Below are 27010 nucleotides of genomic sequence, written 5' to 3' on the forward strand. Positions count from 1 at the left end.
GGGTCTAAAAGCGGTGCAATTTTTTTGCACCCTTTCAGACCCTAAAACCTGGAAAAAATCATGCTGCCAGGGAGATCTGCAGCAGCCCAGCAATCACTCACCTCCCTCGCTCCAGCGCTGCAGTTAAGCCTACATCCTTCGGGTGGCGCTGCAACTCTAAAGTGAAATTGCCGGCTGTCGTCATGACAGCGATCTCACCAGCAGCAAGCAGAGCCCCGGAGGAGAGGAAGAAGAATGCCAGCCGACGTTGGGAACCCCGGGAGGTATGTAGAAACGCCCCCACTGTGCGCATTGCTCTGCATTCAGCCTCCAGCGGCTACCCCGAGCTGAGGTCGGAATCACCTCTCTTAGCTGCGGTTTTCCACCCCGACTCTAGCTCGGGATAACCGCAAAGGAGGCTAATCGCTACACAATTGCTGGCAAAACGCTTACACTTTTTAAAATTGCTATCAAAATCGTCAGAAAACGCTCATGAAATTGCTTACAAAGCGCTAATTAAAAACGCTAGCGGTTGCGATTAGCGATTTGTAGTGGGTTCCAGGCCTAAAAGTGGACTGCTGGTGACAAAATACAAGGCAACAGCTAAGAGGTAAAACACAAGTACAAGGACAAACTAGGAAGAAAGCACAAACAAGAAATAACACACAGAACCTGCCTATCAAGTGAACACCAATTATACTAGCTAGACTAGACTAATACTAACTACACTAATTACACTATTGCTAGCTAAATTGCTGCTACAAGCTCAAAAACAAAGTAAGTCCGTGACCCCTAACTGCAGCTAAACCTAGGAAAATGCTTTGTAAAGTAAACTAATGCTAGTCACTAGTACACTAAACTCTCTAACTGACTCAGAAAAACAATGACTATATCTACATAAACTGTAGAAGTCAAACAAGTGGTGACTAGTACTACTACTGCTACTACTAGTACTATCTGTCTAAAATAATAGCACAATTTACAGACTATTAACTAAGCTGACAGTCATAAACTAAGTCCCGTCCATATCCCTGGACCCTAACTACTACTAGTTCTGCTAAATGTATGAAATCCCTGTCTCTAAACTACCGACACACATAGTCCCGGGCAGCACATGAGGCAGGGTGAGGCAGGTTCTTTAGGCGGCGGAAGTAGGGGAGCGGAGCACGCCTGGCCATGGGGCCGCCGGTACGTGAACAACGCGCTCCCCGCTATAAAATTTTTCCGTGAGTTGTCCAGAGAAAAGGTGAATTTTCTTGACGTGTCGATTAAGCACAAAGAAGGTCGGTTTGTTACCCAGTTTCGAAAACCCACTGACCATAACAATTTGTTGCGCTCGGACAACTACCACACAAGTCATGTAGTTAAAGCCATTCCGAGGGGGCAGTTCCTCAGAGCTAGACGTATCTGTACTGAGGATCATGCATATGAAGAGACCAGCAAGCAATTGAAAAGCAGATTTGTACAAAAGGGGTACAGTGCCCGTAGAATTGAGAATATTAGACAGGAGGTGGGTTCCACAGATAGGTCCAGCCTGCTAGTCAGGAGAGAGATGACAGAAAGACCCAAGGTAACACCTTTGGTGATATGATTAGGTAAAAATACCCACATGATCAAGGGGGTGGTTCATAAATTTTGGCCACTGTTGAGTGCTGACAAAGAACTGGGGCCCATTGTTTCAAGATGAGCCCATGTTTTCTATTAGAAGAGGTAGAACTGTACAGGATAGGGTCTGACATATAGATACATCCCCCCCAGAAAGGAGACATCAGTACGGGCAAGACAGGAACTGTACCTTGTAAAGTCCGCAGTGTTTCGGCGGCGTCAGGGCGCCGAGACCCGGGCTGCAGTCGGAACCTCCAGGTTTTGGCGAACCGCTGACATCACTGGAGCTCAGGACGGCGCTCAGCTCCTATTGGATAGGCAGAGGATGCGTTCTCAATACGCACTCCGCCGATGTAAACAGTAACCACGTGTGTATGTTGCGTGTCAGCTGTTCAGCTGACATGCTGTTTTCAATATTGGTTGTTTTCAATTCTGTTTGTTTCTGATTGGTTAGTCCTTGTATTTAAGCATGGTGAGCGCCCACAGTTATCGCCCGTGATAGCATTAAGCTTTGGCTTGTTGCTGGGTATGCGCTCTCTTCCTGATTGATTCCTGTTGCTGATTACTACGATGTATCCTGACTTTGATAACCTCTGATTGATTCCTGTTGCTGACTCCTGCTTTGTATCCTGACCACGCTAACCTGTTTGATTCCTGCTGCCGACTCCTGCTTTGTATCCTGATCACGCTACCTCTGATTGATTCCCTGTGGCTGACTACTGCCTGATAACTGGATTACGCTTCAACGCTGCCTGGACCGACTTTGGCTTTCCTCGACTACAATATCTCTAGAAAGTATATCTGGACTGCTCTGTTATCCTGGGACTCTGTCTCTACAGTCACCTGGTTCATTCATCTGAACTGCATCATCTTCTAGGCCACAGGTGACTATATATAGAGATACTTGTGTATACTGTGCCCATTGCATTTCTAGTTTACAGGTTCTGTCGGTGGATTACTATCTGTCAGTCTGTATGCTACATCTACCTGCAGGGTGTACTGTAGTATTGTGATAGGTAAGAGTTCTCGCAGGTGTTATGGGCTGGGCTATAGGTCAGTCATATGGGCATACAGCCTGACCTATAGTTATTGACCAGACAAGCCTGACATACCTTGCTTAAATTGTAATGTGTGCAATGCTATAATCAAGGGAGATACCACCTGCCACCCTCACACAGGTCAAAAGATTAAAATCAAGGGAAGCCATTATTGCTCCACAGCAGAGGTTGTATACGGACTTAAATGTCCATGTGGTCTAATGTATATAGGGGAGACCACATAACCGATGCAGACACGCATACCAGAAAATAAAAGGGCCATTTCAAAGCACGCTGAGGGGGGAAATAATTACGATACATCAGTTGCTAGGCACTTTAAAGATGCAGGACATAATTCCGCTCAACTAAGATGGTGTGTATTGAAGGCTGTTAGTCCTCCTAAAAGTGGTGGTAATTTTGAGAAATTGTTGAAACAAAAAGAAGCTAAGTGGATATATTCAATGAACACAACGTCCATTGAATATATCCACTTAGCTTCTTTTTGTTTCAATCTCCTAGAGGAATAAATGAGAGGTTACCTCTCAAACATTTTTTGTAATTGAATGCAATTTTATCTGTACTGTATTTTAACCACGTTTTCTCTACAGGTCGTTTTGTGGCAGTCCGTGCTGGAAGTGCCCAGAATCACAGCCAGTTATTTGATGTTATTATATTGGTAGCCCGCGAGGAGTGCCAAAAGACCGTTACATTACTATGGACTGTGCAGCACATTCACTATGTTGAGGACATGGGCTTTTAGGGTTAATTGGTATGTGGGTGGAGTATGTGGTTGCTCAGGTGGGGCACCTATGAGTGTATATATACCTGTGTAAATTCGTTTTGTTGCTGTTTAACGTCTGATGAAGGAATTTATCTGTAACATGTAGTGTACTTAATCGGCAATACACAGCAAGATATTTGCAGCCAGTGGTGTGCCGTCTCGTTTTCTTCATTAGACTTCTCCCTGTTAGGCTGGTGCACACTTGTCAGTGCGTTTTTAGTGTGTTGTTTGTGCGTTTGCATTTTGCTTTTTTCCGCACATGCATTTTTCTTACGCTTTGCGTGCGTTTTTATGCTTTTGCGGTTCGCATATACATAACGCATATGTGTTTTGCAAGCATTTTTCTATTGCGTTTTATGCAAATCACTAGGAAGACAACAGGAAGCGGAAATACACCAGAAATCTTTTTTTTTTTTAAAACGCATGAAAAATGCATACAAAACAAATTATATTACGTCACCATTTTGAAAAATATGCAACAAAACCAGCGTTTTTAAAAACGCATATTATACGACGCATATAAAACTCATATGCGTTTTTTATATGCGTTTTTTGATGCGGCCCATTGACTAACATTGTAGGAAAAATCGCTGCGTTTTCCGCAGTGACAACAGATCAACTGACCACTCCCAGGCTTCCAGCACCCCAAAACCAGCGGAAGCCGCAGTGTATGTGAGCAAGTCTCTCTTTCTTCTGTTCCTGACAGTATCTCTCACATGCAACATGCCAGCACATTACCAGCAAGTCACTTGATAGGAATCGCCAGCTGGAGGGAGAAAGATGCTCACAGACACTGCGGCTGACGGAGGGTTTATGAAGATTTAGTGCTTGTGACTGGGAGAGGTGAGTGAATCTGCAGTGGGAACTATAGCCCTGGCAAGCACCCCCCTCCCCTGCCGCCACCTCCCCACTACAGAGGCTAGACAAGCCTCGATAGCTAGTGCAAGCGTCAAACCCTGAGAACCCTCAGGAGAAGATGGGCTAGTCCAAAATCTGTCTGTAATGTCAGATTTCTACTACTTACTGTAAGTGACAGCAACATAGGAGAAAAGTAATTTGTGGCCCATTTTACTCTGGAAGAAAAATACTTCTTATTTGTGTATGTTTACCTGTATTTTACATTTTAAGATTTTCGTGACAGTGGTCCTTTAATTTTCATTTTTGTGACCCTCTGGGGTCATGACGCTGGAAGCACTGCTCTGTGTGTCTCACGCAGAGCAGCGTGCAGGGAGGTGGTGGAGCAGTGTGTGTGTGGGGGGGGGAGGGGGGCAGGGAGAGACAGAGCTGCTCAGTGGTAGCTGGAGAAGGGAATTAGGAACACCCCCGGTGGGCTTCCCTAGCAGTTCTTCTCCTCCACCTACACCTCGAGATTGGCAGCAAGCTGAATGTCGGCAATTTTGGGGGGTTACAGCACGGCACAGGCGGGGCAGAGAGAGGCGCATAAGGGACACAGAGGCATGTCATGGACCAGGGAACATGCCTCTGTGACCCATCTGCATGTGTCACAGCTCTGTGGAATGTTTGTTAACTGAGAGTTCCAAAGCCAGTACAAATAATACCTGGCCTCCCAGAATGCTCAGGGGGCAGAATACCGCATAGCTTAACAGCCTAGGTTACGCATCACTGGGTGGGCAGGGCTACATACAAATACACAGCAATATATACTGTAGATATTGGAAGTGTGATGCTGAAACCAGGAAAATTTACTTAAAAGTGGGTATCCGGATACCCTGGTTTCCCTCAGTAATTTGTCTCTTCGTTTTCTGTAACAGTAAGATGCTTCCACTGTAATATGTGCCATTTTCCTAGCCAGAATGCTTTCCTGCAGTATTTTGTTCTTCCTCTCTTGCTAGAGTGGTGAGATTTCCCTGCTGTAATTGTCTTCCCTCCCCTACCTTAATGGTAAGATTTCACTAAATTAATTTGAGTCCGCACCCCTCCCATAATGGTGGGATTAGCCACAGTAATTTGTATCTCCTACTTTGCTGCATTGTTGTCAGTTCCCTGCAGTAACAATAACATGGACAGTCTCTTCCCCAAGGTGGCAGTCTTGCGTGCAGAAATGTGCTAATCCGTCCAGCACAAACAGCAATGCCTAACTCCCCTGGAAGCATGATTATTTCCAGATTTTAGGGTCTTTTTAACCCCTTCCCAACCACCTAACGCCGATAGGTGTCGGGAAGGTGGCAGTCCTGGGGCTGGGTTTTACAGGGGATCATGCGCGCCAATGTGCGCACATCCTCGCTGAGTGATGGAGCAGAGCCCCGTGATAAGCATGCCAAGCCGTGATCGTGGCTTGCAGGCTGCTAACTGAAAAAAAATGAGAAGAAAAAAAATGGTATGTTTACATTTGTACAGCGCTGCGATCTAGCACAGCGCTGTGCAGGGGACTATCAGCTGTCCCTCCAAGCGGTTTTCTTTGAAATCCCTCTCATATGCTGATGAGAGGTGGGGAAGTCATCCAATCACTGCCTGGGGACAATTTAGGGGGGGAGGGAGAGTTAACTAAATATATATATATTTATTTATATATATATATATTATTTTTTAAGGCTCTTTTTTAAAAAAAACAAAAAAACAAAAAACTAATGATTGCTGCAGCGATCAGAGCCCACTAACAGAAAGCTCTGTGGGAGGGCAGAAAAGGGGGGGGGGGGAGAATCATGTGTGTGCTTAGTGTTATGGCTCCACAGCAAGCTTTTAAAGCTGTAGAGCACTGAATTGTAAAAAATCACATGGTCACTAGTAAGCCTAAAGAGAGTCTGAAGCCTCAAAAAAACCCTGTTTTTACTTTACAGTCCTCTTTAGCATTAATGCCCTAGCTGAAATGCCGCATCCCTGTGGCTGAACACTCAATTAATACCCCCAAAATCCCAGGTCGTGGATTTTGCTGCCCGGGGGAAACAGAGCTTTGCGCAGTAGCTCTGCCTCTGTATGCGTCAATCTGCACTGATCGACACCTCTCCCCGCCCCTCTCAGTGAAAGAAGGCTAAGAGGGGCGGTAGGAGGTGGAGATCCACACAGATTGACGCAAGTAAAGGCAGAGCTACTGCACAAAGCTCTGCCTCTACAGGGAAGGAGCCACAACATTTTCCTGGGGATTTGGGGGGTATTAATTGAGTGATCAGCCGCAGGGATGCGTTTCAGCTAGGGCATTAATGCTAAAGAGGACTGTAAAGTAAAAACAGGTTTTTTTTGGGAGGCCTCAGACTCTCTTAAGTGGTCTAAGAACTAGAACATAACAAAAAAGTTATGTAAACAGCTAGTACTGTAAGCAAGGCAGTTGTAAAACTCACCTGTTTTAATGCCCCACAGGGCCACTACCGATTCTGGTGATAGACCAAGTATCACTCTAGGAAGCTAGGTCTATCGTCTATTGCACACAATCCGGCACAGGTGAAGTAGGCCATACCTCAGTATGACCCCTAACAGTGGCAGGGGGTATTAAAATACTGTAGGTGAATGTATGCAGCTGATACGTATGGTGCTGCCTATCTGTTCCTAAAGCCCCCTTTCTTTTTATAATATTTTTAATTCAGGTCTACTCTAAGTTATCCCAAATGACACAAATTACAGGAGAATTAAACGTGGAACAGGCAAGGGCAATGAAGAGGATATAATTGGATTGGCAGCTTTACAACGTTTATTCTCCTTTACATAATCTCTGTATTGTCATCATAATCCACACACTGCCTTACCCCAGCCTCACTCCATAGCTGCAAATTATAAATGGCACATATGCCATGCAATGTAAGAACAAAATATAGAGATCCTAAAATATTGTGTTTCAAAAATTTTATTGATTTTTTCTTTTTTTCAAGGACATAAAAGTTAACACAACATGAGGTATAAACAGAATCATCATAACAGAGAGACAATTTGGTAACATTGCACAAAAACACAACTGTCTGCAAATGAGAGTGAGCTGAACTAAATAAACAGAACAGGTAGTAATTATTTATCAGCCCAAGCTGGTAGTAGGTATGAGAGTCCGGAGTTCACACTTGTATGGAGAACCTAAATTTTTTTTTTTTTACCAAAAACACGTTTATTGGCTTATTTTCAAAGGTCACAGTGAACAAACAATGTAATACATCAGCATTGCATACAAAAGGCGATTATTCTACACAGCATAAGAGAAAAGGTGCAGATAAGATGTAGAATGTACAATACAGCTAGTAGGAACAGACATAGGTACATGAATGTTTGATAACACAGTACTTTAGTGGTGTATCGTGTGAGAACCTAAAATATTTATAAAACAACTTATTGACTTGTAAGAGTTTGTCAAATGTAAAAGATCATAATAATGTAAACGTGTAATAAGGAAGCACTGCCAATAGACATAGAAAGATGTTTATAAGAAAATTGGTCAACTGTGAAATTAATTTTTGATTGATTGATTTTGATTGATTGATTTTTGCTATAAAGTTAAAGACTTAAAAAAATACCTGATTTGACATGTATTATGGGGCCCAATGTATGAAGCAACAGTAAATTTGTTGTGATTTACCACATGTTACCAACACTCGTTGCACTAATAGGGTAATGTGCGCTGCCCGTTTGCCTTTAGTACCGGGAAAAAAATTGCAGTGCGCTGCATACATCAGGCCCATAATAAGATACATGGTACACAGGTACAAATAGCATTAGTCCTACTAAGAAATTTTTGATTTCCCTTTCTAGTTCCCTGGAGCGCAAGTTTGAAATAAATTGTTGTTATCCAATCAAATAGAACAATTGTTTCAATTTAAATGATCAATTTTCTAAGTAATCAAAAAGAAAAAGTTTTCAATCAAGAAGAAAGAATAGATTTTTCCATTTATTTCAATAAACATCTGATTGGATGTGTTTGAAAAATCAGATTTTATTCAATAATTTTTTATATTGGTTGTGATTGTGATTTGCCAAACAAATGCATTATTACAAATGCATTGAAACACATGCAGTGAAAAAGGCCCTGAGCAATATTAAATGATCCTAGTAACTTGAGGGGGGCAAAAAAGGCACAGGGGGGCATGAGGTGACACAGAGGAGGAAAAAAGGACTCAGACATGAGGTGAAAGAGAGGAGGACAAAATACACTCATTTGTGTATTTTATCTTACATAAAATATTGTAATATTTTGCATTCCAGAAGTTTTGAAAGTGAAAAACATCATGATGATAAAATTGAGGACATTTATAATTAATAATTATGAAACCATTAACCTGTTAGTTGCAGTGTTCTCCCCAGGCTCTTTTAGCCAGGTGCTCCACCCCTGGCCACACCCCCTTTGTTCCCCCCAGATAGAACTGTCCACCTGGGGGCCCTAGAGCTGGCTGGTGGGCCCCCTGGTCTCCCCCCAAGCTATTAGTACTGCCCCGAGCCCCTTCAGAGTAGTCGCAGCAGTGGAGCAAACTCACCTGGCCAGACAGGTAAGTTTGCTCTGCTGCTGCGAGTAGTTACATAGTTACATAGTTATTTTGGTTGAAAAAAAGACATACGTCCATCGAGTTCAACCAGTACAAAGTACAACTCCAGCCTGCTCCCTCACATATCCCTGTTGATCCAGAAGAAGGCGAGTACTCAGTGGGGGCCCTGGGGAAGTGCTAATAATTGAGAGGAGACATGGGCATTTGTCAGTCCACTCTGAGAACCCCAGGGGGACACCTGTATTTTGGGGGAACAAAGGGGGTGCGGTGGTCCATAGCTGAAATCTATTAAAAATCAGAAGTGTGTAGCAAGAATAGATCATTCACTGTTAAGATTTTAATCTGATAGGGATCTCTCTTTTGGTCAATCGGGTGCTTAGCTCAGGGGTGATACAGTAAGGGCTCCGGCGATTTTGGAGCGATCGCCATTAGCATATATAGAAACGCTAATCGCGATCGCTCCACAAACGAGAATTTGTACAGTGATTTTTCCACGTTAAATCGTGGAAAAATCACCTGCAGAAAATGCTAATGCAAATCGCTAGTGGTATGCAATTTTAGGGTGAACGAGGCCTAAAGGTTCATTAGTTGCCAATGAAAGCCAATCTACAATGACCAGATATTTCTGGGCCCAACCTAGTGAGGTCTCATCAGTGCAGTGCGCAAAGTAGCCATGACATCAGCTAAATGTAATGTAACGGTGTAACAGTGAGGCAGTGGGCCAGAGTTTCCTCCCAAAACAGTTAGGCAAAGTGACCCTAATGGTGCCCACACATGTTACAATTAAAACGTTCTATTTTCCCATTTATTTGACCAAAACGATTGAATCAAATTAAAAGTTCAAGTAAAAAATAATCTCGTTTTTTTAAATAAATATCCGATCAGACATATTGGAAAAATCTTTATATTCGATCTAATGGGATAATCGAACGAAATTATCGAATCAAAAAAATTGAACCATGTATAGGCACCATAAGGGTAATAAGAAAACGTTCCCCAAACACATAAAAAAGCAAGATTTCCAGCATGATGAAGATAAATCTGCAGAAACTGTGTGTTGCTATTTATTAACCCACTTGGCGGTATTCCCGAGTTAAGCTCGGACTGAGTGTCAGAGCGGTAAACCCCAGCTCAGCTCGGCTGCCTAAAACCACCACGTGCGCTGTGTTCCTGGGTCCTGGCCAGCGGTACCCACGCTTCTCCTTCCCCCCAACCCCTTCCCCCCCCCCGCCCCTCCGCTGCCGGGATCCCCGTTTCCCTCTGCTTCTCTTCCGGGGACCTGGCAGCCAATCGGGTTTGTGGAGCGGGTGTGTGGGTTGGTGAGGTGTGACGTCGGGGGGGCGGCGTGGGGTCAAGGGGGAGGTGAGGGAATAAAAGAATTGGTTGGCCCAAATTAGCATTGTATTGGATACAAGGGGATTTGTATCCAATGCAATGTTGCCATTTGGTTCCTGACTGCCTATGAGCTACTGTAAGTGCTGTGTGATCTGCTAACTTTTTCTCTCTGCCTTTTGCCTGGACTTTGATTGATTTACTGTTGCCGATTTTTGCCTGGATTTTGACTACTCTCTGCCTGCTGCCTGTACCGACCTCTGCCTGGATTTGACAAATCTCTGCCTGCCGTTTGCACCGACCTCTGCCTGCCTGTCATTTGCTATGGCTTCAGCCTCCAGAAGGCATCTCACTGCGGAAGCGCTGGTGGAGGTTGAGGACAGGGATCTGCAGTCACTGGCGGACTCGAGTGACAGCAACGCACCTGGAGATCTGTCATCTGACCAAGGTAGCAACAGCGACAGAGACTCCATCACCACCGAAGTCAGTGATGTCCGAGTTTGGTGCCCCATAGACCTTACTCAGGCACCGCCACTGCCCCCACGTTTCCCTTTTACTGGGGAACTTGGCCTGAAGATAGAGTGCGAGCACAACCCCCTGGCCTACCTGCAGCTCTTCTTCATGGATGTGGTTATTGAAAAAATATTGGAGGAGACTAACCACTATGCCACCCAACAACTGCCTGCTCCACAAGGGCGCTTTTCCAGGAGCAGGACATGGGAGCCGGTCACTAAACAGGACATTTGGCTGTTTTTGGGCCTAATTGTTTTGCAGGGAGTGGTGGGGAAGCCCCTTCAGAAATGGTATTGGACCACCAATACGATTATCGCAACCCCTTTCTTCGGAACAGTGATGTCTGAATATCGGTTTAGCCTGATAATGAAGTTTTTGCACTTCACCAACAATGACACCTTTGAGGAGTCCGCTGTTACGCTTGGTGGTATATTCTCCACAGTCAGCAGGTGGTGTATATCCTGACGTGAAGGAGGTACACACGCTAGCACAAGGAACCAGGATATCCCCAGTTTAGTGGAGGAGAGGACTGACTCCAACAGGAGATGTAGTGCACAGAGCAGGCGTAGATCCGAACAGCCACAAACAATCCTTCCACTATAGTGGCTCAGCGCAAGGTAGTGCTGAGTGCATAAACCAGACCTCAGAAGATCAGGACAGGTAACAGAATGAACGCTTGCTTAACTAGTCACTGCTTAAGTGACAGCAAGCGTTCATAACAAGACAGACTGGAATGAGGCAGCCAATGTGATTGCAGCGGTGGCGTGCCTCACAAGGACAGGACAGAATAGTCAGGAAATAGAGTCAAAGAAGGCAGACGTAGTATTATTATTATTTATTGTATTTATAAAGCGCCAACATATTGCAGTACATACAAATATACAATAGGTATGATTTCCTAGCGTATTACGATTACAGCTATCAATGAACTACAAACGACTAACTGACATAAGTATATATCGGCGATAAACAGATATATGACATAAGCAAGGAACACTAAGAACTGGAGCAGGACTAGGAAGGATTCGCTACTTCTACGCAGAAGCGAGCGCAATCCATGCAAGGCAACAGGAACAGGACTGACTAGCTAAGCACGGGTGATCACGATACGCGCAACCTACCAAAACGTGCTGAAAGCTGACTGACTGAACACAGGATATAAACAGTTTGTGTACGTATATATCAGCGACACTGATGTATTAACGTAACACGAATACAAGGAAAATAACAAACACGTTAGTATGCGTATATATTGGCGATGAAACGATATATGATGCAAGACTAGCAAGTAACAAATGCTGAATAAACAGAATAGGACTTAGAAGGACTCATTGACCCCTTCGCAGGAGTCAGTGCAGTCCACACGAGATCTAGGAGCGAGGGGGGCCAGAACAGAGTAACAGACTGATCTGAAACTATGATAGCCCGAGGAGCCCTGCAGGAAGCAGATCTTTATACTGAGGTCATCCAATGGGAGCAGACATGCAGATTCCCACACAGGTGAATGGTAATTATTCAATCCTGAGCTGGCCAGAACTGCAGAGCCACTACAGATGGAATCAGCAACTAGTTTGAGTGCAACCCAAACTATGCAAGCAAATGCATGTAATGACATCAAAAACTGCTTGTCTTCAGTAAAACTGCAGCCTGCAGTACATGCTGCAGACATGATCATAACATCCGCCCACCCTGCACCAAAACTAAAAAAAATCTGGGAAGCGTATCAGATGGTATCAGACACACATGTAGGAGGTGGCCATAGAAAAAGATTTTCACCAAGAACTTTCTTTAAGTATGGTAAGAGTTACTGCTCTCACCTTGTAAGTAGACTCGTGAGACAAAAAAAAAATGTATTATGCACTTGGACTAATCTAGGTGGGGAGAAAGGTTAAACTAGATGAAGAGGAAGGTGACACTGAATGGGGAGGAGGGTGACACTGCCCATGCAATGCATGTCGCCCCTCTAATTGAGTCTTTACTGCATGACCCTGGGCTGATGTATAATACGACAACACCTGAGTTTCCCAGCACTCAACTCCAGGATAGATCACTTGCATTCCCCAACAGAGCGCCAAACAAAAAGCAAAAGAGGTGGTTCTGTGTGTGTGTAGCATGCAGCCACTTCCTCATCACCCTGGTCTGTTTTCCCGTCTCCCGGTAACGTTACCTCTGCATTGTACGTGCACCGCTCAGCTCTCTGTACAAGCTTCCCGCATCCCCTGTTCTTACACGTACCGACGCAATGATGTCACATGTCCCGCACTGCGCACGTGCCTGGCTTCCCAACTGTGAAGTGAGAGAGCACTGCGCATGCTGTATGCGACTCTGGCTGGGCAGACTTGGGAGGTGTATCGGAGGGTGTATGAGGTGGGGAATGCGGCCATTCAGAGTCCGGGACAGGGGAACCCAAATCCGGGATGTATCCTGATTAAAGTGGGATGTCTGGTCATGGTAAAACATCTCAAACAGAACTCAAAATTATTAAAGGAAACGAAAGATGGTGACCACCAGAGAGACATGTAGAGAACACACTTCTTCTTGCGCAGACTGGCCGCAACTGGAGGAAGTTACAGGACCTGGTAGCGGAGCTGCTGACAGCGGAGGACAGCAGCGTGGGAGCGATCCGTGCGCATGAGGCTGGAGGAAGCCCCAGGTATGCATAAAACCTTTTTTTCATCTCTGGGTACACTTTAAACAAAGCATACAGCGCAACTGATGCGGCTGCCATGAAAGAAAGTTAACTACAGTTATAGCTGGCTGGCATGCTTCAAGTCTTCCTTGCTAGCTAGCTACTTCTGTGTGAACAAGTCACAGTCTATCAATAAAGTTATTTATTTCCTGTTGCTCTGCCCCCTGCTCTCCTCATTCCGACTGTTTCCCCCGTTACGATTTAATAGCCACCCCTGAAGCTACATCCTGGTTGGTGAGCAGTGCACAGGCACTGCCTGGCGACACGTGTCCTTGATCGTGCGCCTGTGGCCAGGAGTGCTCTGCCCATGCGCACTACAAATTTGTGACATCATGCACATGCACTCCTGGCCGCGCGATCAAGGACACGCATTGCTGGGAACTGTGCACTGATCACCAACCCTCCCGACTAGGAAGCAGCTTCAGGGTACTATTAAAACGTAACGGAGGGGCATGGATGACAATGAGGGGACCGGTCGGCATGAGGAGAGCATCCTACACGTGCCTGCTCCCCCCATTTTTAAATTGTCAAGAGCGCTAAGGTGTCCTTTAAAGGAACACGTAAGCCATACAAAAAAAAAAAAAAAAAAGAGTTTTACTCACCTGCGGCTTCTACCAGCCCCCAGCAGCCATCCTGTGCCCTCGCAATCTCGATGGGATCCTCCTGTCACCGCCACCAGCTACTTCTGTTTTCGGTGACAGGCCCAGTCACGCGTCTGCTTCTACGCGTTCCTGTCCGCAATAGTGCCCTTCATACTACTATTGCGGACTGGAAAGTGTAAAAGCAGACGCGTGGCCAGGCCTGTTGGACCTATCGCCGAAAGTGAATGTAGCGGGGACAGGAGGATCAGATCGAGACTGTGAGAGCACAGGATGGCTGCATAAAGGGTGATATAGCGGCTGGGAACGCGGAAAATCAGCCACGTTCCCAGCCTGTCGCCGGCTGTCGCCGAACCCGGAAGTAGCCGCTGGCGGGGACAGGACGATCGGAGCGGGGCTGCGAGGGCACCATCCAGCTTCGGGGGGCTGAGGGATGCCCCGGGTGAGTAAATATCATTTTTTATTTTAGACTTAAGTATTCCTTTAGGCATCCCTTTAGGAAATTTATGGAACTATTTCACTTTCACACATTAGAGGATGATAGAAAACTCTACATTCTACTTGGAGAAGAGGAATCCACAGTGATAATCGCTGCACACTAGTTCACAGCATGTCACAGACTGAGATGAGCATAAGGGCCCGTTCACACTTACAATCGCAGAACGTCAGCGATTACCGCCGGCGTTTTGCGGGAGTGATTTTCCCGCGATTAGCGTGGAAAAATCACTGGACACTGCGGCGGTTTTGGAGCGATCGCGATTAGCATGCTTTGCACGCTAATCACGATTGCTAATCGCGGAACGCTCGGCGCCGGCAAACCGCTGCATGCAGCACGGTTGCGGTTATTGCTAACCGCAACCGCGGGAGTGAGAACACTAGCACTCGCTACATTGGGTAGCGGTTCTTGCAGAACCGCTAGCGGTTTGCCGTGAGCGGGAATCGCGCGATTCCCGCTCAGGTGAGAACGGGCCCTATAGGAACTGAACTGCTAGCCCACTGTCCCCCCTACCCCACGCTTTGGCAATGCCTGTACGAATCTTTGTCATGCCAATATAGCTATCTTTGATTTATTTCCGTGTCAGTGTGGTCCATAGGTGAAGAAAAGAAGCTCCCTGCAGCAACGCTCTACTACCAGTGTTGCCAACTCATCCCTTTAATTACTGACACATATGAATTATACAGGTTTTGTGGCCAGGTAGATGCAGTTAAGGCACTCATTATGAGCAAATAGCCCCAGAACCTGTATAACTTAATGTGTCAGTAATTAAAGGGATGAGTTGGCAACACTGTCTACTACTGAGATAAAAACAGACACAAAAACACACATTACACTCCTGCCTCCTTCCATCTCCTGTCACCTTAGCTCAGCTTGTAGTGATCCCAGACTCCCCCCCCCCCCCCCCCCATTGTTCTCTCCGACAGACACAGGATGGAGTTAGCATGGTCAGTGACTTGTTATGTTACTTGATCTAAAAGAGGGTGCAATGTGAATATTGAAACGTTGAACTTGCAACAGATGGCAGCAGAGCTCTGCAGTCCAGCCAGGCGAAGTTCAAGAAGTGTGTCTCGCGCGGCTGCCGTAGTTGGTGCAGCTGTGAGGAGAGAGCCGGTGTGTCATCGCCTGACAGGTAACTGGATGCGCTGTTCAGCATGCCATGTGTGCGATATACTCAGTCACCCTACAAACCGTGTACAGCGACTATGCACTGTACCCGGTGTCACACACACTACAGCAGATACAAGACTGTCCAGATCATACAGTGCATACACTGCACATCTTATATGCTATACTGAACACCACATAACTACTGTGATGTACAGATTACACTGCACCAGAGAATAATGTACAGCATCAGCATATACCATTCTGAGCAGTATAACACCACGCACACACTATACAATATCTTACAAAGTGTACCCAAGGAGACTGTACCTAGTCTAGTTTAGGAGACCCAGCAGGAACTTCATAGAGAACAGTTCTCCAATCACAGCACCCTCCAGCACTAAATGCTCTGATTGGCCGAATTGTGTGGGCGTGGTTTGATGGGAAGTCCGGATCTTTTCAATGATTCGAATGATTCGAATCGGATCATTGAAAAGATCCGGATCTTTGATCCGAATCTCGAATCATTTTACTAGGGAAGCATTTGGGGGTGAAATGACTAGCAGGACAGGACTTTCAGTGCACAGAACAGGGGAGGAGGGTGGACAGAGAAGGGAGGAGGTGGACGAAGAGGGGTGAGCAGAGAGCAGAAATGTTTTTTGCACACATTACCCACATGTTGCAATCATATGCTTTAAAGAGAACCCGAGGTGGGATTTAATTATGTTACTGGGGCACAGAGGCTGGTTGTGCACACTAAGACCAGCCTCCGTTGCCCCATCGTGTGCCTCCAGGACCCCCCTGCGCGCTGCTATACCCCCCGTAGTGCTGTTGACACGCAGCATGTCCCCAGCACAATGTTTACCTATGCGCTGTCTGTCAGCACCGCTCCTCCGCATCGGCGCTACCCGCCCGTGTCCCTTCCCTCCCGCTGATAGGAGGGAAGTGACACGGGCGGGTAGCGCCGATGCGGAGGAGGCGGGGGAGCGGCGCTGACTGACAGCGCATAGGTAAACATTGTGCTGGCGACACGCTGCGTGTCGCCAGCACTGCGGGGGTCTAGCGGCGCGCAGGGGGGTCCTGGAGGCACACCATGGGGCAACGGAGGCTGGTGTTAGTGTGCACAACCAGCCTCTGTGCCCCAGTAACATAATTAAATCCCGCCTTGGGTTCTCTTTAAATATATTTCACCTATATGTTCATCTGTATACTTTGACTGCAAACGTCTCACAGTGAAAGAAAGCATTCCCCAATGTGTCCTTTTCTCACCTCGAACACTCATCATAAATGTAGGGAGAAGTGAAGTGCAGCTGTTTAGAGCAGAGTGCAGGAGGATCATATTGCACTGCAATCACAGTGCCTGTCCTGTCATTCTAGCCCAGCACGCTGTCTGCAAAGTTACTGAGCTGTGCTTCTGAGCCAAACGTTTCCCATTTGTTCACTATGCACAACTTCGGAACAGACAGCCTAAAATGAGCAGCACATTACAGCCAGTATGTGTGCTCTACACATATCTGGCAGTGGCACCCATGTCCCTTCTCTCATCTACCTGTCCCTGCAAGGCTGGCTCCCCTCCAACTGAGTGATCCATCTCTGCTCTGCTTCCAGGACCCCCCTGCCCGCTGAGGGGGGGTGTGCCGATCATGGCTCCACCCCCTTTGTGAACCAAATCGTTAATTTTGATGATCCGGATGATTCGACTCACAAAAGAGATTCGGATCAAAGATCCGAATCGTTCATGATCCGGACAACACTACAACCTATCTGAAACCTAGCCATTCAAGAGCATGCTGTTCACCCAATCATTAGCAGAATTTCCCTATGATGTCTCCTGCTGGGTCCCCTAAACTATACTAACACTGTAATATTTATCATACTTAAAGTGTACCAGAGATGAGAAAAGTTGAGGCACAAATGGTGAGTAAAGGAAGGGTTGGTGTGTGTGCGCGCATGTGCACATAGAGGGGACAGGAAGCTGCAAAGAAGGGCACAAGGAGAGAGGAAAAGGCATGGGAGGGACATAAGTAGGCAAACAGGGGACATCGGGAGACCAGAGGAGTTATAGATGAAGATGGGGGGGCATGCTCAAGGGGACACACAAAGACTGGAGGGGGCACACAGAGGACATAGAAAGACAGGAGGAAGCACAGAAGGCACAAGAGAGAAGACAAAGGAGGCATAAGGGAAGAGGAGCAGAGAGAGAGAGCGACAAGAGGGGTCACAGAAGGACAGGAGGAGGCACACGGGTCACAGAAGGACAGAAGGAGGCACACAAGAGTAAGCAAGTAGAGGACACAATGAGGACAGGGGAAGACATTAGAGCAGGGATGTCAAACTGGTCCTACGAGGGCAGAGGTCCTCACACATTTTTCACACAGCTCAAATTAATTGATGGGTCTGAATCAGGAATGGTGTGGTCCACCAGGTAAAACACATTCTTCTCTTTTTCAGTCCATCCTAAACACTGGCATGGATCTGGCTATCCAGGCCTGGAGTTCGACACCTGTACATTAGAGGCACAAGGGGACACTGGTGGCACAGAGGGGAGCATAGTGGGATACTGGAATAACGGGGACAGAGGAGGACACTGGAGGCACAGGGCAACACAGTGTTCTTACAAATTCAGCTTAAAGCGGGATTAAACTTGGACATACCATTCAGTATAAACTTGTTTTCCTACTTTTTGTTACCCATACAGTTATCATATTTGCTTTTGTGCACAAATATTATTGTCTGTTTACAAATTACAAGTTCCCAAAGTACAGTTTATCTGCTCTGAAAGCTGCCATTGACACTCTGGAAGTTTGAACTAGGCTGCATTGAGCGTGACCCTCTGTGCCTGCGCAGTAGTACTTGCCGCTAATACATTTTGTACACAGTGACATCTTGCTGCCTAAAGGACGTACTGTAGCCAGCTACAAGTCTTCTTTCTGTGTTGGGTGAAACCCATAGGTTGCACAATCCTAAAGAGCTACACTGGCAATTTTAGTCCTTAAAGAGAACCTAAACTGAGAAGGATATGGATTTTTCCTTTTAGAATAATACCAGTTGCCTGACTCTCCTGTGTCTCTAATACTTTCAGCCACAGCCCCTGAACAAGCATGCAGCTCAGGTGCTCTGACTGTAGCCCCTTTAATGGGAACCTTAACTGAGAAGGATATGGATGTTTCCTTTTAAACAATACCAATTGCTTGTCAGTCCTGCTGATCTCTTTGGCTGCAGTAGTGGCTGAATCACACACCTGAAACAAGCATGCAGCTAATCCAGTCTGACTTCAGTCAGAGCACCTGATCTGCATGCTTGTTGAGGGGCTGTGGCTAAAAGTATTAGAGACACCGTATCAGCAGGAGAGTCAGGCAACTGTTCTTATTTTAAAGGGATACTGTAGGGGGGTCGGGGGAAAATGAGTTGAACTTACCCAGGGCTTCTAATGGTCCCCCGCAGACATCCTGTGCCCACGCAGCCACTCACCGATGCTCCGGCCCTGCCTCCGGTTCACTTCTGGAATTTCAGACTTTAAAGTCTAAAAACCACTGCGCCTGCGTTGCCATGTCCTCAATGCTGCTGATGTCACCAGGAGCGTACTGCGCAGACACAGACCATACTGGGCCTGCACAGTATGCTCCTGGTGACATTAGCGGGATTGAGGACACGGCAACACAGGCGCAGTGGTTTTCAGACTTTAAAGTCTGAAATTCCAGAAGTGAACCGGAGGCGGGGCCGGGGCATCGGTGAGTGGCTGCACGGGCACATGACGTCTGTGGGGGACCATTAGAAGCCCCGGGTAAGTTCAACTCATTTTCCCCCGACCCCCCCTACAGTATCCCTTTAAAAGGAAAAATCCTTATCCTTCTCAATTTAGGTTCCCTTTAAATGCTTATTTGAGTTATCAGTGGTTAATTCTTAGAGCTGGTCCACACTAGGTCTGGAAACGTATCCATGGCTGCGTTTTTCAAACCTGATGAAAAACGGAGTCCCGGATACTAATGTTGAAAATAGCAGCCAGCCTCACCCAAGTAAAAAACGGATCCGTCTGGGTTTGCGGGGATCCGTTTTCAAAACCTGAACGGAAGGTCCGGATCTGCTGCATTTTCACGCAACGGATCAGGACCACGGATACACGCAGGGGGTAGTGAAAGCAATGAGAAAACGCATCTCCAGCTCCACTGGCAAAAAACGGATGTTAAAACGGATAGCCTGAGCTTTATGATTGGCCCAAAAAAATCCTCCCACTCCTTCCTAATAATGGAGACGTTTTCTGTCAGGGAAAAACCTGAACGGAAACTGATGCAAAACTGATGCACTTTCATCAGTTTGCAGTACGGTGGGTACTTCCCCTGATCCGGACTGCAGGGTCCGTCCTGCAACTGTGTCTAGTGTGGACCTAGCCTTATGGTGTGTACACACTTGAAAGATAAATGAAAGATATCAGACCAATTTTACCCCCTTCCATGTAGTATGAGAGCCATACTCTACACAGTCTATTCTATTGAGCTGAACACCCCATCAGCTAAAAATCTTTGCAAGATGATGTACACAAAGATGCTGTACACATTCAAAAGATCAGTATCTGCAAAAGATCTGTTCCTGCAAAATGCATTCATAGTCTATGATATCTGCAGATCCTCATACACACCTTGTTTAACAGACATTCATCTGCAGATTAGATCCACCAGGTTGGATCTTCAGATCTGCAGATTATTGTCAGATATGCAGATGAAGTCTGTTAAACAAGGTGTGTATGAGGATCTGTAGATCTCATAGACTATGAACGCATTTTGCAGGAATGGATCTTTTGCAGGAACAGATCTTTTGCAGATACTGATCTTTTGAATGTGTACAGCATCTTTGTGTGCAGCATCTTGCAAAGATTTTTATCTGATCGGGAGTTCAGTTCAATAAAATAGACTGTGTAGAGTATGGCTGTCATACTACATGGAAGGGGATAAAATGGGTTTGATATCTTTCATTTATCTTTCAACCATATGTCTCACAACATTAATTCTGCCTATACAGAGAAATGAAGACTGCCGTTGTTGACCCATTAGTGAGAATGCTACTTGTTAGGCTGTCAAGCTGTAGCTGTAACTTCTGTGTCTGTTACTCTTAAAATAGAAGATAGTAATCAGTCAGAAACCAAGTTTTTATTTTTTTAGGCGATTGTAAGGATATCAGCAATGGCAGTCTTTATAGTAGCAGTGGCTTGGTTGTCAGTGAATGTTTAAAAAATAGAATATCGCTTGACTCTGTCATGTATGAAAAGTGTATGTTGGATAAATCTGACTGTTTTTTAATTTTACCTACAGTGATTGATTCCAGGAGATGTTGGTTGAATTATTGGGCAATAACCTGCACACCACACAGCTGGCAGAACTTCATAGCAGTGACACACCATATTATTTACACTGTATTGTAACAGCTTGTGGGCCTGATCAAATTCACTTATTTTCTCGATTAAATGTTCACATCTTGTAAAATGCCTTTTAAAGTGAACCTGCGATCAACAGTTATCCTGTATTTATACTTACCTGGGGCTTCCTCCTGACCCATGAGGTCCATGGAGTTCCTCGCCGTCCTCAGCCCCTCTGTTATGCCACTATCTGGACCGGTAATCAGGCCAGCCAAGCTCTTATGTGCATGTGCAGCTCGGCCGAAATCGGTGATTTTGGCAAAACGCTCAAGCGCTAGCACTTTTTAAAGCGCTAGTGCAATAAACCCATGGGCCTGTTCTCACTTGGGCGATTAATCGCCCAAAATTTTTTTATCCTGCACCATTTTCAGGCGATTTCCCGGCGATCGCGTTTAGTGCTATAGAAGCGCTAATCCCGATCGTGGGAAATTGCCCCAAGTGTGAATGGCGTTAATCGCCAAAAAACACCAGAGCAAAACGCTTGCAAAAGCGTTAGCATTTTGCGTTTTGTAAGTGTGAATGGGGCCTCAACTGCTGCAGATTAAGAAGTTCTTGATAGCAGTTTTACAGGTGTAGAACTGCAGGCTAGACATGATTGCAAAGTGCAGGCTAGACATGATTTGTAATGTGCTCCTCCCCCCTGCTGAATTCCCCCTCAGAGCCTGCTGCTATCAATACAGCAGGTGTGTTGGTTACCTCAGCAACAGCAATTCCCCTCACACACTGCACTGTCTGAGAAACCTTCCTAGCTTCTCCTATTTTACAACAGTTTTAGAAGGAATCTGCAATATCTAATGATTTCTTAAGATGCCTGAGACAGTTCTGCATGGATTTCTCAAAACCTACCAATATTTTGTCTCAGACACTCTTGATAAATCTGGCCCATTGACCCTTTTTATCTATTTATCTGTTTCAGAAACCATTTACAGAGGTGAACAGATCCTATGTTAATCATTAGGATCCGTTCACATTGCTCAATTAGAAAGGATCTGTACGGCTTGTTCCACCGAATGGACTGCCATTTTGGGAAGGTTGTGATAAATCTGGAATGACAGAAGCACTTGCTAATGGGACGGAGGGTTACAGGTGAAAAAAAAAGTTTTTAGTTTTTCATCCATGCAGAGTAAACCGGGCTTTATTCAGCTACCCCAGCATAAGAAGCTTTCCATGGTACTGAATATGTTCAGCTTCATGTGATTTGTTCCCCTCAACAATCCTGTGCCCACAAGCAGAGAGGGCATGGCTCCCAAACAGAGGGTTCACATAGCCCACCATCTGTTTCAAGAGCCCTGTCCCTACAGCATAAAGGGTGTGGGATGTAAATTAAAGGGGTGAACTAATTTACCAGCCTTTCCACCTTAAAAGCTCTGGTTCAAACTCTAGTGGGCCCAGGAGCTTTTTGGACAAATCCCTATGTCTGGTAAAGAAGCCACTCATAGCAACAAAGCTTTATGGTGTAATCCAGTCACCCCCCCCCCTCATTTTGGTGCATTCCAAAAAGCACTTCTGATCTGGCTAACATATGTATAGGTCTGTGGAGATCACATTCATGTTGGCCCAGTGTGTAAAAGTTCAGAAAGAACCACCTAACGCCGGTTGGCGTAAGGTCCTTGGGGCTCGCTGTGCAGGACAGCGCACGTATCTCCACTAGGTAGGCGATCTCTGCTCGGAGACTGTTAGACGGCAAAACTGCCGTCTAATTACCTTGTACAGCGCTGCGATGACATGGCTGCCCCCTCCAGGGCATCAGAGGTGATCGGCTGTCATAGGCTGAAGCCTATGACAGCTGATCACAGTGATTGGCTGGCGGGGGGAGGGAGGGGGATTTTGTAGATAAAAAAAAAATAAGGAAATTTATTTTAAAATATTTATAAAAAAACAAACACTGGGGGAGAGATCAGCCCCCACCAATAGAGAGCTCTGTTGGTGGAGAGAAAAGGGGAGGGGGGAATCACTTATGTGCTGTGTTGTGCGGCCCTGCAGCAAGGCCTTAAAGCTGCAGTGGCCCTTTTTAAGCAAAATGGCCTGGTCTTTAGGGGGGTTTAATACTGCGGTCCTCAAGAGGTTAAAATCGTTTTGATAGTACTCTGTTACCTAATTTTTGGTACCTGTTCAATTGCTGATTGCTGGAAAGTTAATATAATAGAAAATGAAAAATTATTTCCTAGGAGAAAACTCAGGTGAAAAAGTTAATTGCATATAGGCCAGGGAGAGGAATTATTTTGTTCTGAAATCTTTGGGAGCCCCTTCTTCATCAGCACTATTAATTGCAGTATGTCGGTTGTCGTGTTGATAAAAAGGCTTCTCCCTTTGTTGCTGGCAAACTTAAGGGGGAGGTCATCTACTTTATTAACAGCTGGCTCCTCCTCTCTTTGTAGAGGAGGAACCAGCTTGGCCGTGTCCCAACCACTTTCCCGCTTATAGGACACCTGACCTGAAAAGAAATAGTAAAATGAACATGTACATAATACTCTCCCCCTGCAGACTTCATTCAGTATCTTTTGATGTCCCTCAGGTGTCCTGTTAGGCTGCTGCTCCTTTTCAAATCTGGTAACCCCATATTGAATATGGTGTCGGCCTTGAAAGTTCTTCCGAGGTCAGAGGTTTGGCATCAGAATGCTCGCTCAGGACGCTTAGGAGTGAGCTTAGTAGGGCGAAGAGGGGCATGAATGGGATAGTAAAACAGCGTGAGTGGGATGGCAGATGCCAGAGGTCTGCCTGAAGTCTACCTGAAATTCAAACTTTTCTGCCCCAGGATTATGGGGATCAACAGAGCTCACAAGACTATGGACAGTGCACAGAGGTATGTACCAGCGGACTAAACATATCTCTAGTTTAGATTCAATAGTTGAAAGTCAGGACGTGAAATTTCCAGAATTTCAGTGTTATACATAAAGTACTCATAGTAATTTTTGTTTCTTAGCTTCTAACTGCCCTGTCTTTGTGGCGGTCATGTACTTAACAGGTGTCTGGGTGCTGGGATGATGGTATTAATAATCTGCTGTTGTATTTTAATGTGGTGCCAGACAGAACCTGAATTGCCATAGTAGCAGCTCTGCAGCTACAACATACACCTTATGATATGGAAAATACTTTCATTTTTAAATGTAAAAGAAAGTTTTCATATGGCAAGCAGAGGTATCACATTTCCAAAGTATATTTCATGCTCTAATGCTAGGTGAACATGGTACAATTTTCTGACAGATTTACTGTCAGATCAATTATTTACAACAGATCCGATCTGATTTACCGATTGAATTTTCCATAGAAGTGAACGGAAAATCGATCTGCAAAAACGATCGGAATTCAGGTCAGACCTGTCAGAAATACAGTAATCGATCTGACAGTAAATCTGTCAGAAAATTGTATCGTGTGTACCTAGCATAGGGGTGCAAGTATTCTAGTCGTTCTTCTGACGCCCCCCTCTCAAAGGACAGGTTGTTGTTGTTGTTGTTGTTGTTATTATTGTTGTTGTACACCACATTGTGAGTTAATCCTTTTTGTAGGTCAACTCAGTGTCAATTTCATTGTTGGTGGACCCTCAAGTGTTCATTTACAAAAAAGGTTTATTGTAGAATGTGTTGATCACTTTGCCATGGTAACAGACAGGCTGACATACAGTAAGAAAACAGGAGGCAGTATGTACATCTTATTTCACTGTTCTGACCCTACTCGGCTAATGACAAATTAAATCCTTGTATTTATAGGTTATCATAACTCTTTGGATTAATTCATGAAATTACCATTTAAGTCGTGCAAAACACAAGAGATCACAACCTGCATGTTACATTATCCTGACTATAAAAAGACACATAAATGGCAGCCATTAAACCAACAATCTGCTTTGACATGCAAGGAATGTCACTGTCCTGCCCTTCCATAAAGGCTGGATTATAGATGCACTAATGACATAACCACACAGTAGATCACAGGATATTACACAATTACATGCAAAGGGCAGATTCATTTAGTGATTGCTTTTTTTGTGCACAGAGTATTATTGTGTTTGCAGTACTTGTTTAGCTTTCCATTTTTTTAATGTGCAATATATAATGGTAAATTTGCAATGCACAGTGTTTTGTGCATTACAGCGATACATTTCTATAAGACTGCGTTTCCACTGTGCTCGGCATGCGTCTTGCAAGACGTCATGCCGGCACAGCTGTCCAGCGTCTCGCAGCCGAATCCCTGTAGCCGCGCTATGCACGGGTATAGGATTCTGACAGGTGATGCGAGAATATGCTGCAGGCCGTCAAATTTTTCCCCGCCCACAAATTTGTATGCTTCCTATTGACTTCAATAGGCTGCCAAATCCCATCCGAATTCGTGAGCGGGGAATTGGCCCGGATTTGCAGCAGTGGAAACCTAGCCTAAGTTTTTAAAATAAATATATTGAAAGTTTTTTTTCTAGCACACTGCATTGGATATCTCCTTATTGCCAGTAGATTGCATCTCTTTACCCAGCACAAAACACTTGACTGAGCCAACTTTTTTCAACTGATAAGAGAAATTACCGTATTTTTCGGGTTATAAGACGCACTTTTTCTCCCCCAAAAGTGAGGCGAAAGTCACTGTGTCTTATATTCCGAATCCGGTATCCCCCAGTGCAGAGCGCAGTGGGAGAAGTAGTTACCTGTCCAGCTGGCGCAAGTCCTCCATCTGCTCCTGCTCCGACACAGCTTGCTCCAAGCCCCATCTTCTCTCTTCTGTACCTTCTCTCTGTTAATGCTGCCAGTGTGAGTCCTCCGTCTTAGGCCAGTCCCGTGTAACATGTTTAAACACTGCACTGGCATGCTCCACGTCCCATCTTCTGGCTATTCCTGCTACAGTCGTCCTCAGTTACATGACCCTAGTGGCTACATTGACAGGCAACTTCTTCCTCCTTGGTTGGCTTCCGGCCCTGCAGTGGATAGGCATTGGCAGAGATGGGACTTTTAGGTCCCACCCTCAGATGTATCAGACCCACTAGTAATGTTCACATTACCTCCACGGGCAGGACCTAGGTACCCTATCTCTGCCAATGCTTATTCACTGCAGGGCCGTCAGTGGATAGGTAGTCGGGGTTTAGTGCAGCGGGGTTCAGTGCATCTGGGCGTGGTATCAGCGTGTAGCAGGGCAGTGTAGTTCAGATAAAGACATCTTTGGGGGAAAGGTCCATAAGACACCCATGCACTATAGAAGTTTAGCATATCTATATTTTTCCCCCTGATTTTTGCCCTCTAAACCCAAGTGCATTTTATAAACTGGAGCGTCTTATAGTCCGAAAAATATGGTAACTGTTCATACGCAGCACTGAAACTTTATAAAAGCAATGTGTATTTTTCATCTGCCTGCAATATGAAGCTACAGTGGGATGCAAAAGTTTGGGCAACCTTAATCATGTCAAGTTCATCTCTCATCATTGTGTGATAAAGCAAACTTGAATTAAATTTTATTTAAACAATTAATGCACACTTTCTGTAAATCCAATAAACTTCACTTCTCAAACATCACTGTGTGTGTGTCTCCTATATGATATATATAACTGACATTTTAAATCATAACAACCAACGATTTATACAGGAAAATTATAACAATTAACAAGGTTGCCCAAACTTTCGCATCCCACTGTATATTGCCTTGATTTAAAAAATAAAACTTTTTATAAACTCAAGTGCTTTATCACACAATGACGAGAGATGAACTTGACATGATCTGTTAAGTCTACAGATCTGTACTATTGCAATGCTGGTCACATATAATTAACCTCTCTTAAGGTGGCCATACATCAGGCAACTTGATGGGCGATTGACCATCCAATTCTATTATAATCGGATGAAAATCGGTTCCGCCAAGTGCATACCTGATCGATAATGTTACATTAAGCGGTCGGACATGCTGCAAGATGTAGGGCAAACTTGATTGACCGGGTATGCAGCGGTATCAGCGAGCGATATCTGGATGAGCGACTAACGCAAGGAAACCCCCGGTGCTATCCCCTTTAATGTAAAATGCCCCCCCTGGTGCCTAGTGCATGCTATATATTACCTGTCTGTGGCCTCCGCTTGC

General features: G+C 45.3%; 1 protein-coding gene across 6 annotated transcripts in view; it reads left to right on the top strand.

Annotated features, from left to right (window-relative positions):
• Nucleotides 1-15452: 15452 nt before the first annotated feature.
• Nucleotides 15453-27010, top strand: part of FAM118B (family with sequence similarity 118 member B) — a 167643-nt gene continuing 156085 nt past the window's right edge. For 2 of the 6 annotated variants that reach the window (XM_068240307.1, XM_068240309.1), the window contains exon 1: nucleotides 15453-15577. The gene's annotated coding sequence lies outside the window, so the exon portion shown is untranslated. The remainder of the gene's footprint in view (nucleotides 15578-27010) is intronic. The other 4 variants (XR_011022084.1, XM_068240314.1, XM_068240312.1 and 1 more) reach the window with 3 other exon arrangements.

Source organism: Hyperolius riggenbachi, chromosome 6 (genome assembly GCF_040937935.1).
Source record: "Hyperolius riggenbachi isolate aHypRig1 chromosome 6, aHypRig1.pri, whole genome shotgun sequence".
In the NCBI taxonomy this organism is placed as follows: domain Eukaryota; kingdom Metazoa; phylum Chordata; class Amphibia; order Anura; family Hyperoliidae; genus Hyperolius; species Hyperolius riggenbachi.